Source organism: Camelus bactrianus, chromosome 2 (assembly GCF_048773025.1).
Source record: "Camelus bactrianus isolate YW-2024 breed Bactrian camel chromosome 2, ASM4877302v1, whole genome shotgun sequence".
In the NCBI taxonomy this organism is placed as follows: domain Eukaryota; kingdom Metazoa; phylum Chordata; class Mammalia; order Artiodactyla; family Camelidae; genus Camelus; species Camelus bactrianus.
The window spans coordinates 100,568,332-100,580,789 of NC_133540.1; positions in this window are offsets into that span (position 1 = coordinate 100,568,332).

Below are 12,458 nucleotides of genomic sequence, written 5' to 3' on the forward strand. Positions count from 1 at the left end.
GGGGATGGTGGAGGTGGTGGGCTGGGTGCCAAAGAGGCTTCTTACAAGTAACTTTGGATAAATCTGGACCTCAGTTTTTCCTGACCTGTAAAATAAAGTTAGAGAGAGCAGGGTTGTGATGTGTAGAAACTCCTGGAAAGCATGAGAGGTAGATAATGTGATTATGGGCAGGATACGGTAAGACTGACTAGCTTTGTTCGTTGTTTATGGATTCCTGGCACCTCCACACATACCTTTAGAATCCCTCAGGTGCAGCTGTGTTGGCCTCCAGAGCCTTTGAGTCTACTGCAGTGCCAGAACTCCTCTCTGAGGCAGAGTCTGGAACAAATAAGATAGGGCCTGAGCTCCATCTGTAGGAATGGTATAAAATCTATTTCAGGAATCCCAATTTTCCACAGCAGACAAGGTCGTAGTTCCATCCAGATCTTGTGGTGCACGCGGAAGAGCTTTTTAGAATCGGAGGGTTGGGGTGGGGTCAGGGCCGAGAGGGGTGAAGGCAGGTGGCAGAAGAGGTGACTGAGAACATGTGCAGGGTCTAGTGCCCTCTAGTGGGAAGGCCTAAAATGCTCCCTGATTTTTCTCAAAAGAACGGCAGGACACGTCTTGCTTTCATTTTGTATACATTGTTTGTCCATGGATTTCTGTTAGAAACAAACTCCAAACCTGACAACAGTTATCTTGACTCCAAACCAAGACTTAAGTTACAAAGGCCACCATCTTTCAGCAAGAAGGGACCATGGAACACAGGATCCCAGGGTCAAAGAGGGAGAAAGTGACCTCCTTGAAGACAGAGAGGTCACCTCTGAAGCTTCCTGGCTGGAGAAGGTCATTGAGTGAAAACACGTGCATGTTACCAGGCAGGGCTGGAGTGGAGGAACCAGGACAGGAGAGTAGAGGATAACTGATTCTTGGTCCTATGTAGCTTGTTAATTTTACAAAGCAGGAAGGGAAGAAAGAATAAGGAAAGAAAGAAACAGCATCTTTGAGAAATTGATGTAAGCATTTAAGTTAAAGATCTAAGAGCTACTGTCTTATTTTGGGAAGTGTCAGGAGAGCTCCCCACAGCAAGCCAGGTGATGAGGCATAATTTTATTCCTCACCGTCTGACCAACAGTGAATACACCATTTTATTTTGCTATTCACATTTTGGCTAAAATCCTCTACAAGCTACTGATATTTGTGATAAAGACCGAGACTTCCCTAAAAATGGACTCAATGGTTTTGGAATTTCTAGAAAATTGTTTTGCATTTTGGTGTAGCCTTACATCATTTTTATAGAGACTTTTATTTGTAATTCTATCTGCTGACCCAGACTTAGAACATCTAATGGAACTTTCATTTTATCAGGCTCAGTGTTTCTCTCTTCTCCGCTTGGATATATGGGGAAATGAGACGGAAAGTCTGTAGTGACATCTGGGAACAGGAGTGTGAATCAGTGGATGATGGAAATGTGAGAAGAACATTCAATAAGGAAAAAATTGCAAAAATTGGATCCAAAAGGAACAGGGAGAAAGAACGTGCTAGTCTTCGTAGGCGAGGCTGGTTAGTGTGTGACTTCTGTCACGTGAAAAGTTAGATGAAGTTGGCTGATGGAATCTACTTTAAAATAGATCTCAAGGTAGGCAGATACATTTTATTTTTAAAAACTATTAGGAGAGATTTTAAACATGCACAAAAGTAAGATAAAGAATAAAATAGATTTCTGAATCTCCGTGAACCTACGACTCGGCTTTACCAGTTAACTGTAGCCATTCCTGTTTCAGACTGGTGGAATTCTCCAATAGGGCTGGAAAGTTACCAAACTAACAAGCCTTCCACTCTCCAGGATCTCTGAACAAGATTAATGTTATAAATCAACTAGTTGTCCTCTGAAAGGACACCTATGTGAAGTTAGTACAATTCAGATTAGCAACCGTCTCTTAGGGATTATACACTTATTTTGTCATTTCTCTAACTTGAAATAATGTGTCATTCCTCTAACTTGAAATGTTTTCACATAAATGCAGGAAGATTTTTTTTTCAATACAGAGATTTTCTGGTTGAAATTGGCTTACTTTGTATAGTGGAAGTGACACTGCAGTTTGAGGGTGACCATGTTGATGTAGAAAATTAAAGCAAAAAGAATGGCACTTTATAACCATTGTAGAATATAGAAGATGGTCTTAGGTATCTTTATGCAAAAGTGAAAACAGCTCACAGTCCTCAGATGCTTGCTCTTCTAGGTTTTCACCTTTCCATCTACTCCTTCCTTCTGGAATTTCCCAAAGAGATGGGACCAGACTCAATATTCCTGTTTGTCTCTACCTTCTCCTGTTGGTATTTTTCCTCATGGCCTGTCATTAGCTGCTTTCACTGATCAGTGGACTAAATGGAAGAATGCCAGAGAGGGAAGGCGGTTCCTGGATAACAGTGCAAACTATCCATAGTCCTGAGATCTCAGCAAGACTTCTTGCATTGTTTCCTAAGTCAGTATTACCTAGAATAAGGAAGGAGGGGCTGGGGGAAGTCGCCCGGCATTGAAGCAGGGTCACTACTGTGTGTGGTGGACCCGTGCGGCAGAGGAGAGATTCCGGCTCCATTTCAGCTCTCTGAATCCCCCTCTCTTCCTGCACCTGCAGAGCTGCAGGGGTCTGGGCAGGAAAGAAAGAGGTGGTCTTAGCAGCCGGGAGAGGGGGTGGGAACCAGAGAGTCACTCTCCCTTGTCCATTGTCCAAATGATCAAGGGCTGAGGTTTTCAAGCTTTTCATTCGGTACCACAATCTTTTTTGGAAAATAAAATATTATACAGAACCTAAACTATGTATGTATGTATTATTTTGTATGGTATTTTATTAGTGTACATTTCTTTTCAACGTTAATTTTATGAAGTTAATAAGATCAAAGAGGCTCCTTGAAGAACATGAAATTTTAAAACTGGCATCTGTTATTGGTCTCGGCACCCTGTTTGTATCTGAATTTTATTTCACTCACAGAGGATTAGGAAAATCCAAGTTCACACAGATATATTGTTGCAAATACTGTTTTTGTTTTGTTTTATTTCTGCCGTTGTTTCTTAAACAGTTGTCTTGCAATACACCAGATTCCTTTCAATGAAGAGAGGTAGTGAGTGAATTTTACTTTTGAGGTCGTCACAAAAATAAGTGAACCTCCCAAGTTTTCTGAGTTAGAGGGTCTCCGATGAGTTTAAATTTGATTTATAACAACCTTGAGAATGTTGATTATATAACCAAGTTATAGTTAAAAAGTGAAATGCTAATGAAAACATTTGTGGAACCTCTGAAGCAGGGTTCCATGGAACAGTTTGAAAACCACCAAGCTGGTGTTAAACAGGTAATGCTTCCTTTTATTTCCTTACCCAAACATCTTTCAGCATTTAATGCTGCCCTTTCATGGTTTTCCCCCTTTTAGAGCTGGCACTGAACTATTTTTTTTTCAGCTTTATTGAGATAGCATTAACATATAACATTGTGTATGTTTAAGATGTACAACGTAATGATTTGACATGCATATATTGCAAATAAATGCCATAATAAGATTAGCTGACACACCCATCACCTCACATGGTTACAATGTTTTGTTGTGGTGAGAACTTTGTCTTTTAATCAGGGATTGAACCCAAGACCTTGTGTATGCCAAGCAGGCGCTCGACCACTGAGCTATTACCCTCCCCACTATGGTGAAAGTTTTTGAGATTGACTGTTTTAGCAACTTTCAAATAGCATTGAGCTCATTTTCATTCGATTTCAGTCAGATGGCACTGTTGATGGGAGGATGGAGAGGAGGACCCAGCCAGCTTGTTCTGTCTGGTCCCTGCGTTACCATCTATTTCCCTCCTCTCACTCCCTCGCCCAGCATCAAGAGGGTGGGTTCTAGTTCCAGGTAAAACTGTCAAGTACATGGACTGACTTCTCACAGTCTCTTCAGTCCTTCCATCAAAACTTCCTCAGTCAGTATCCCATGACTTGGACCCTGCTTTCTGCAAGGTGTTTGTTGGCCATATTGATAAACTAACCAGCTGATGTATTTACTGGCTTTTGCAAGTATTAGTTATTTTTATAACATATTTACTGAGCAATTTCTTTTTTTATTATTAGATCACACATTTGCTTTATTAATATTTTGGGTTTTAAAATTTAAAAAAAATTTTTTTATTGATGTGTAATTGATTTACAATGTTAGTTTACTGAGCAATTTCTACATGACAGATACTAAGCTAAGCATTTTGCATGCGTTACCGCCTTGGGTTCTCACAACCCTGTGAGATGGGTCTAGTGTCACCATTCCCATCTGGAGACTAGAAGACAGAGGCTTGGACTTCTGGAGTCTTTGGAACTCAAGCTATGTGGTTCTAATTTCAGGTACAAATGAAGAAGGGTTTTAGAACTTTTGTTCATCTGAAGAACAGATATTTCCCCCAAATACCCAGCAGGTAAGAGCACAGATGTTGAAATCAAACGAACACAAATGAGAATGTAGGCTCTGCTGCTTACCAGCCATGCATTCCTGGTCAGTCTCAGTCTCCTCATCTGTAAAATGAGGATGGTAATAATAATACCCATGTCTAAGTGTTGTGAAGATTAAATAAGATGAACTATGTCAGGCGCCTAACACAAAGCCTGCCACTGTGTTCAGTGCATTCAATATCTTCAGTGCTTGACTGTCAGTATTTGGAAAGTATTAGCTGTTATTTTGTCATTATTAACTCATTAATAGGCCTGGCTGGACAAAGTGGTACCAGTCAAATCTTCCACTTAATAACATATTTAAAATAGGAATAAGTGACATTGCCCAGATTAATTTAAGAGAAGAAGTAAGACGATGCTAAAACCATCTAACTTAATTCTTTGACTCTTTGAAGGTGTGGTCGCTTCTCTGAGAGACATCATCTCATGTGGGGTCTCTGCTGTGGCCTGGTTCAAAAGTTAGCGTTTGATGCCTACCTATCCTTTCGGGCACATTGGCGTCTCAGGCATAGGTGGATGCTATCTGGGTCAGCCGATGACAGACAGAGCAGAGACAGCTAAGATCATCAAGTTGTCATTCCTGCACTTTGTACAAACTTCTATAGGCAGCTCTGGGATCAATTCGGCCCCAGGAGCGGTCCCTGCAGTGGGCATCTGATTAAGTCAGCGTTGTCCCCACAAGTGCTGTTTCTGCCCTTGCTGAAGGACAGAGGGGCTTGCCGGCTGCAGGCCTCCCTGGAGCACCCACCATGGGGCACCAGACTCCCAGATACTGTGTTCTGTCCTGGGCCCAAAGGGACAGTGAGTGGGGGCCGCCGTGAAGGCATCTCAGTCCCTGTCAGTCCCCTGAAGGTCAGGTCAGCAAACCAGCTGCTCCAAACTTGTAGGAACCTTGTAGCAAATGTGAAGCAAATTTGGCAACACTTTCCTGAACCATTTAGGGATTTCCTACTGGGCTTTTATTCAGAAGCTCGCTGGCTTTCCCCAGCTCCAGTTAAAGAACATGATTATCTTTTCTTTTGAAAAACACTTTGTATTATTTAAAAAATAAAATAAAAATGTTCATTGTCTGTAATTAGGAGAACATAGTAGAAAAAGAATAATCTTCACAGTGCTTTTTTGCTATTTATTTTTTATACATTTGACTTAATGTACAAATATTTTGAAAATTACAGGAGTGATGCACAAATCATGATTGTAGTTAAAAATCCAACAAGACCCGGTTAACTCAAGTAAAAATGAAAGTTTCCCTTTGCTTTCTCCCAACTCCATTTCCTTCTTCAAAGGTAAACTACTAACGAAAGTTTGTAGCAGGCCCTTCCAGAACTTTTCTTGCATTAGCACACATACATATGCACAGAGAGAATATTAACATGTACATATGCATTTAGTTTTGATTTTTTAAACATAATTGTTTTTAAATGTTATTCTGCAACTTGCTTTTCCCCCCAGGTTAATAGTCTTGTCAATCTTTCTACACTAGAGCTTCTTCATTAAATATATATAGATATATAAGGGGGGAGGGTGTAGCTCAAGTGGTAGAGCCCATGCCTAGCAAGCCTGAGGTCCTGGGTTCAATCCCCAGTACCTCCACTGAAAAATCAAGTAAATAAATATACCTAATTACCTCCCCCCTGCAAAAAAAAGAAAAAAATTTAAAAAACAAAACTAAAAAATAAAAAGCAAGATACAAAATGCCATTCAGAAAAAAAATATATATATATACATATATATATTGCAGTGGGAAAGAAATAACTCAGTGGTAGAGTGCATGCTTAGCATGCACAAGGTCCTGGGTTCGATTCTCAGGATCTCCATTAAAAAACTTTTTTTCAATTAATTGCATATAAATCTATCATATAGATATACCATAACTTATTTAAAGAACATTTAGGGGTTTTTTTTGTTGTTGTTATTATAAGCAATCTTGCAGTAGGTATCTTTGCACACATATCTTTGTACAAATAGTATTTTTTCATTTAAATTTAAAACTTTGCCCCCAAGGCAGGAAGGATTGACACTAGCAGGCTCAGAAGGTTGAGCTGTAGCTACATGCAAATGTTGAATTAGTCCAGGGAAGTACTTAGGGAAATTAGAAGGACTCTAAATCTTTTGGACAAGAACGAAAACTGAACTTGAGAACGAGTTGGTTTTATGAATGCCAAACAAGATTTTTTAGTTTCATGTTTGTTTAACGTATGCAGACCATGGAGCCATCATCTAAGGATAATTATCGGAAGCATAATTTTAAGCTTGCTGGGGGACAGTGTGATGGACTTGATGTCTATCCTCATCTGGTGTCGAATTCTCTCAAGGATCCTAGAGCCAAGAGAGGGGCTTGAAAGTTGATCATGTGCATTTTTCCGATGTTTCCCTTTCACCAAGGTATAGAGTTTCCAACTGGTCCAGTTGTGAAACTTGTCTTCTTGCTGAAATGTTTTTCCTTGATTTGGGGTTGTTTTGTAACTGTTGCCAAAAGTCACATGATTTAAATTGTAAATGCCGCCAAATATATTCTTATTCTGCTATTCTTGAGGTCAAATTCAGAAATCTGAAAGTTGAAGGGTAGGGCTGGAGAGGGAATTTAAGGAGCTATTGTTTCAAAGTCCTTCATTAGAGTAATGATGTCACCCCCTGCTTTGACTTCAAGGTCTCTTGAATAATCTTGTTTGTCTATCAGACAATCCCTGCTTCCGGGACAGTGATTAATGGACCCACTTATCCTGAGGGCGGGTTTGCCCTGAAACACTGAGAGGCACAGCACAACAGGGGTGAGAGCCTGGAACTCAAACCTGGATGAGAGAAGGCTGGGTTTCTAGAGCAGAGTTTCTCCCACCCGACTGCACATCAGAACCAGCAGGAGGCTTTCAGCATCGTTTCCGGGGTCTCACCGCGCACCTCTTGGATCACAGGCTGTGGTTACAGTTCATCCAAGAGTTTTTGCTATCTCAGTGGAAACAAGTTATTAGTTTGTAGCTTGTAATAATTACATTAACAATAACAAACCATTCATGCTGATGATGATTTTAATGATTATTGTAACGTGTTGAAAGGTAATATTGTGCTAATATACCAGTTAGAAAGGAACTGACACGTAGACTTGTGGCAATGATAAGTGTAAATGTAATGCCTTCTTCCCTTCATTCCTTCACCTCCAAGACATGTGTCAACCACACAGGCACCTCTTCATGTCCACTGCCAAATGCCTAGTCCAAGCCACCTTGCTGTCCGGCCTGTACCAACCTTCTTTACTGCCCCCTCCAGTCCATTCATGGTACAGCAGCCTGAGGGATTTGTTTTTCCTTTTTATCTTAAAAAATTGCAAACCTACAGAAAAGTTGCAGGCATAGAGTAATAAGCACCTGTATACTCTTTACCTGGATCGATTGGTTACAATATTTTGCCATATCTGCTTTATCTCTTTGAATATGTATGTCTTAGTGTTATTAATATTATTATTACTATTTATTATTATTATTTTTGCTGATCCACTTGCGGGTATACTGGAAACATCATGGCCTTCACTTCCAAATATTTCAGCCTGTATCCTCTAAGAACAAGGGTGGCCTCTTAACATAGTAACTACAGGGCAATGATCAAATTCAGGAATTTGACATTGATTCAATACTATTACTTAATATACAGTTCATATTTAAATTTCACAAATTATCCTCAAGATGCCCTTTATAAAATTCCTTTTCCTCCAGGATCCAGTCCCCAAAAGAGATTTAGCTGTCATGTCTTTAGCCTTTTTTAATCTCAGACTTTCTTTGTCTTGTATAACATTAGGATCTTTGAAGAGTGCAGGCTGCTCATTTACACAACACTCCTCTGTTTGAATTTGTCTGAGGTTTCCTCACAAGTAAATAAATGCAGTTGATTCATTTTGGGTAGGTTCCTTCTCAGAGCATCACATTAGGGGTCAGAGGGACCACGGAAAGACTTCAGACGGTGGTTCTGCCAGGTTCATCACCCTCAGTGGCATCTCATGACATGAACCTCTTCACAGCATGGCAGCAAAGCCATGTCCAACCTGGTCCCTGCCTCTCTGAGCTTACATCCTCCCTCTCTTCCTCCTCTCCCTGCCCTCCGGCCACACTGGGCTTCCTCCAATTCCTCAAGCCGGTCAAACCCTCTCTGTGGAAAGCTCTTCCCTACTTTTTTTTTTTTTTCTTCCCTACTCTGTTCTTGCAATCAGGTGGTCCAAACATTCCAGGAGTTCACCCACGGAAGAAAGAGTGAGGATTTGCTATTACCTGGAAATGGAAGTCACTGCCAGGTGATTTGTGTTCAAAACATTTTTCCTTCCCTAAGGCTGTCTGTCTTTTGTCTTCTTTGCTTCACTCCTTTAAAGCTGGATTACTCAAAAAGTAGGATGCTTCCTAATGTACTGGGCACACCCTGCAGTACGATCCCTCCCATGTGATACGCTTAAGTTGTGGTTTTGTTTCTTAAAGAATTTTGCAGTGAGAGAGTCTAAAAGGCAGCACTTGAAAAATAAACTTTTAATTTTGGGATAGCTTAGATTTACAGAAAAGTTGCAAAGATATTCCAGAGAGCTCCTATATAAGCCCTCACCCCTTTCCCCTAATGTGAACAATTCACATCACCTCGGTACATTTGTCAGAACTAAGAAATCAAGATTTGGTACATTATTATTAACTAAACTTCAGACTTTATTCAGATTTTACCAGTTTTTCCACTACTGTCCTCTTTCTGTCCCAGGATTCAATCCAGGATACGATATCACATTTAGTTGTCATGTTCCACAGTCTAGTCTGGGACAGTTTTGCCTTCTTTTCTAGTTTTTATGATTTTTTTTCACTCAACAAACTTATTCTTTGAAGGCATCCAGTGTGATGATTGAATTTATGTATACATTGTGAAATAATTACCACAATCAAACTAATTACCCTCTTTTTTCATGATCTTGACAGTTTTGTCAGATATTTTATAGAATGTCTTTCAATTTCGATTTGTCTGATGCTTTCCTTGTGATTAGATTGAGTTTATGAGTTTGGGAAAGAACTGCACAGAGTTGAGGCGCCTTCTCATTGCAGACCATCAACAGGACTTGTCACAGTTGATGTTGGTCTTGGTCCCTGAGTTACGGGGGTGTCTGCAGATTTTGCCACCGTAACATTATTGTTCATATTCCACACTCCCTTCTTTGGAAACAAGTCACTAAGTCTAGCGCACATGTTGGAGAGAGGGGTGGGGCAAAAAGCAGCTTAAAAATTTTTAGTATATATGTTAGTTTTGCAATTTAGAGTTTAATATTGCTTTTCTATTCAATATTGCTTTTCTGGGGGCAGAGAGGCTATGTTCTTTTGAAATGCTTAACTGGAGCCCTGCTTCCATACCTCCCTCACACTAATTGCAAATGCCTTTATATGATGTAGCATTTCTGAGCTGGCTCAGAGCCAGAATTAGCAAGGATTTGCTAGGAAGCTTATGTTGAAAATATTTTGAATTATATAAAGAAATCCCTATATTCACTTACTCATTTACTAAGTAGATATTTAATGAGTGCATACTATGTGCCAGGCAGTGCTGGGGACCTGTGGACATGTTTTTCCATCCTGCGGTTTGATGTGGGAGAAGAATCACCACCACTTACTGAGTGCCTCCTGCCAGCCAGGCACTGGGCTGGGTGCGCCATACACACCATTAAATCCTTTGGACAGTCCTGCATGTATGCTTTTACTACCCCTAGTTTATTTTAAAATTTTATTTTTTCGGGGGGAGTAATCACATTTATTTATTTTTTAAGGGAGGTACTGGGGATTGAACCCAGGACCTCATGCATGCTAAGCACACACTCTACAACTGAGCTATACCCTCCCCCTTAAAAATTAACTTATTTTTTAATCAGAAAAACTCAGCATCAAAAGATTTACAGTGAAATATAGGAGTTCATCACCTGTAAGCCATTCAACCCCCTAGAAGGAACTACCCTCACCTATTCTAACCACTTCTCCTGGTTACCCCTGTATTGGGCAATAATATGCTTAAATTATTCTTAAATTAAAAAGATGTGTTTAAGGTAAAATAAAACACAGACACAGAGCACCACATAAAGCCAATGAGTGGTTTCATGGGATGTGGTGAGCATGTTGAATCCCTGTAACCATCACTCAAGACAGGAGATAGAACTTTGGGAGATGCCCAGAAGCCCCTCCACGTGCCCCATCCTCATCATACCCCTGCTTCCCCAGAGGTAACCAGTCTGCTGACTTTCCAGCTATCACTTTCTTGTGTTTTTAAAAATAATTTTATTACCTGATGTGTATCCTTAGACACTGGTTTGTTTAGTCTTGATCATTTAAGAAAATGCTATATCTTTTAAGTCTCCTTTAATCTATAGGTTTCTTCTCACCCCCCCCCTTTTTTTTTAAAACAAAATCCACAATCTGGACTTCCTTGGTTTTAATCTTGGAGGGTGTCCTTCATGTGACCTTGCCCCAATACCTGGAGTCCTTTATATACTTGCTAGATAAGTAAAAAGAGACCATCTGCCCTAATAAACAATTTTATAACTATTTTTGGGAGAAAGACATTAAATTCAGTCAAATGATCATTTTGGAAGGTAGGAAGATGAAGGCTGACTAGAAGTTTGAGAACTTGGTAGAAACTTGCAGAATTTTATCCAACATTTTTGCCTTGAGCAGAAAAATAACCACTATTTTATATATATGTATGGATGTATATATAGAGAGAGTTTTAAAATAAAGAAGACTTTAAAAATTACATGCGGATTTAAAGTAGGTGCTCTGAAGTCTGCCTGAGTTCAAATCCTGGCTTCTCTACTTAGTGGCTTTACAACCTTGAGCAAGTTACTTCTCTTTTTTTCTTTTTTTTGCAAGTTACTTCTTGTTGCCTCAATATTCTCTTCTGTGAAATGGGGGTGATAATGGTCACAGCATTGTTGTGAGGAGTACATAAGATAATACATGTAGAGTGTTTTGAACGGTGGTTGGCAAGCACAAGGTAAATGTTCAACGTTGTAAGCTGTTACTATTATAATTCTTTGCAATGAGTAGATTGAAAATGATCAGCTCAAGCCTGATGTACATGATTAGGATTTTCAGTTCGTTTATTTGCTTTTCCTCCTGGTACATTTCCAGTTCTCAGCCATGTGTTTGGAGATAAAAATTAATTCATCCACAGCTGTTCTTTAATCTCTGGTTATTTTCTGACTCTTTGGCACATAAATTATCAACCTTTAAACTAAACAATTAGTCTTAGTTTGAAAAAAATTTGTATGTGTCTCCAAGGCCGTGCACAATGAATCAAATCCTTTGTTTACTCTGTTTATACATAAACTATGAGATGGAACTACAGAAACCTCCTCTCGTCTTTAAGGCATTTGGGAACAGAAAAAAAAAAAAAAAAAAAGACCATGGTAATTAATGTTTAGCAACAAAGAGAAAACTGGTGTTTCTATGAACATCTTTGAAACCCAGAAATGTCTCTCTCCAAGTCTGTTTCTTGAAATCATGTTTTCTAATATAGGTGGTTATTCCCTTGTAATGGGTTGAATGGCATCTCCTGAAAAGACTTGTCCAAGTACTAACCCTCTGAATGTGAACTTATTTGGAAATAGGGTCTTAGCAGGTATATTTAAGTTAAGGATCTTGAGATGAGATCATCTGGATGTAGGGTGGGTCCTACATCCAGTGACTGGTCCTTATGGGAGACCTTATAAGGGGGAAAGCCGGTGAAGACTGAGGTTGAGATAGGAGTGGTGTGTCTGCAAGTCAGGGAAGGCCAAGGATTGCTGCTAATGACCAGAAACTAGGAGGGGACACGTGGGATGGATTCTCTCTCAGACCCTCCAAAAAAATCCAACCCTGCCAACACCTTGATTAGGGACTTCCAGCTTCTGCAACTGGAAGCCAATAAATGTCTGGAGTTTTAATTTGTTATGGCAGCCCTAGGAAATTAGTGTAACTCTCATGATGATGAAGGATATTCTGAAAAAAATGTTTTTAT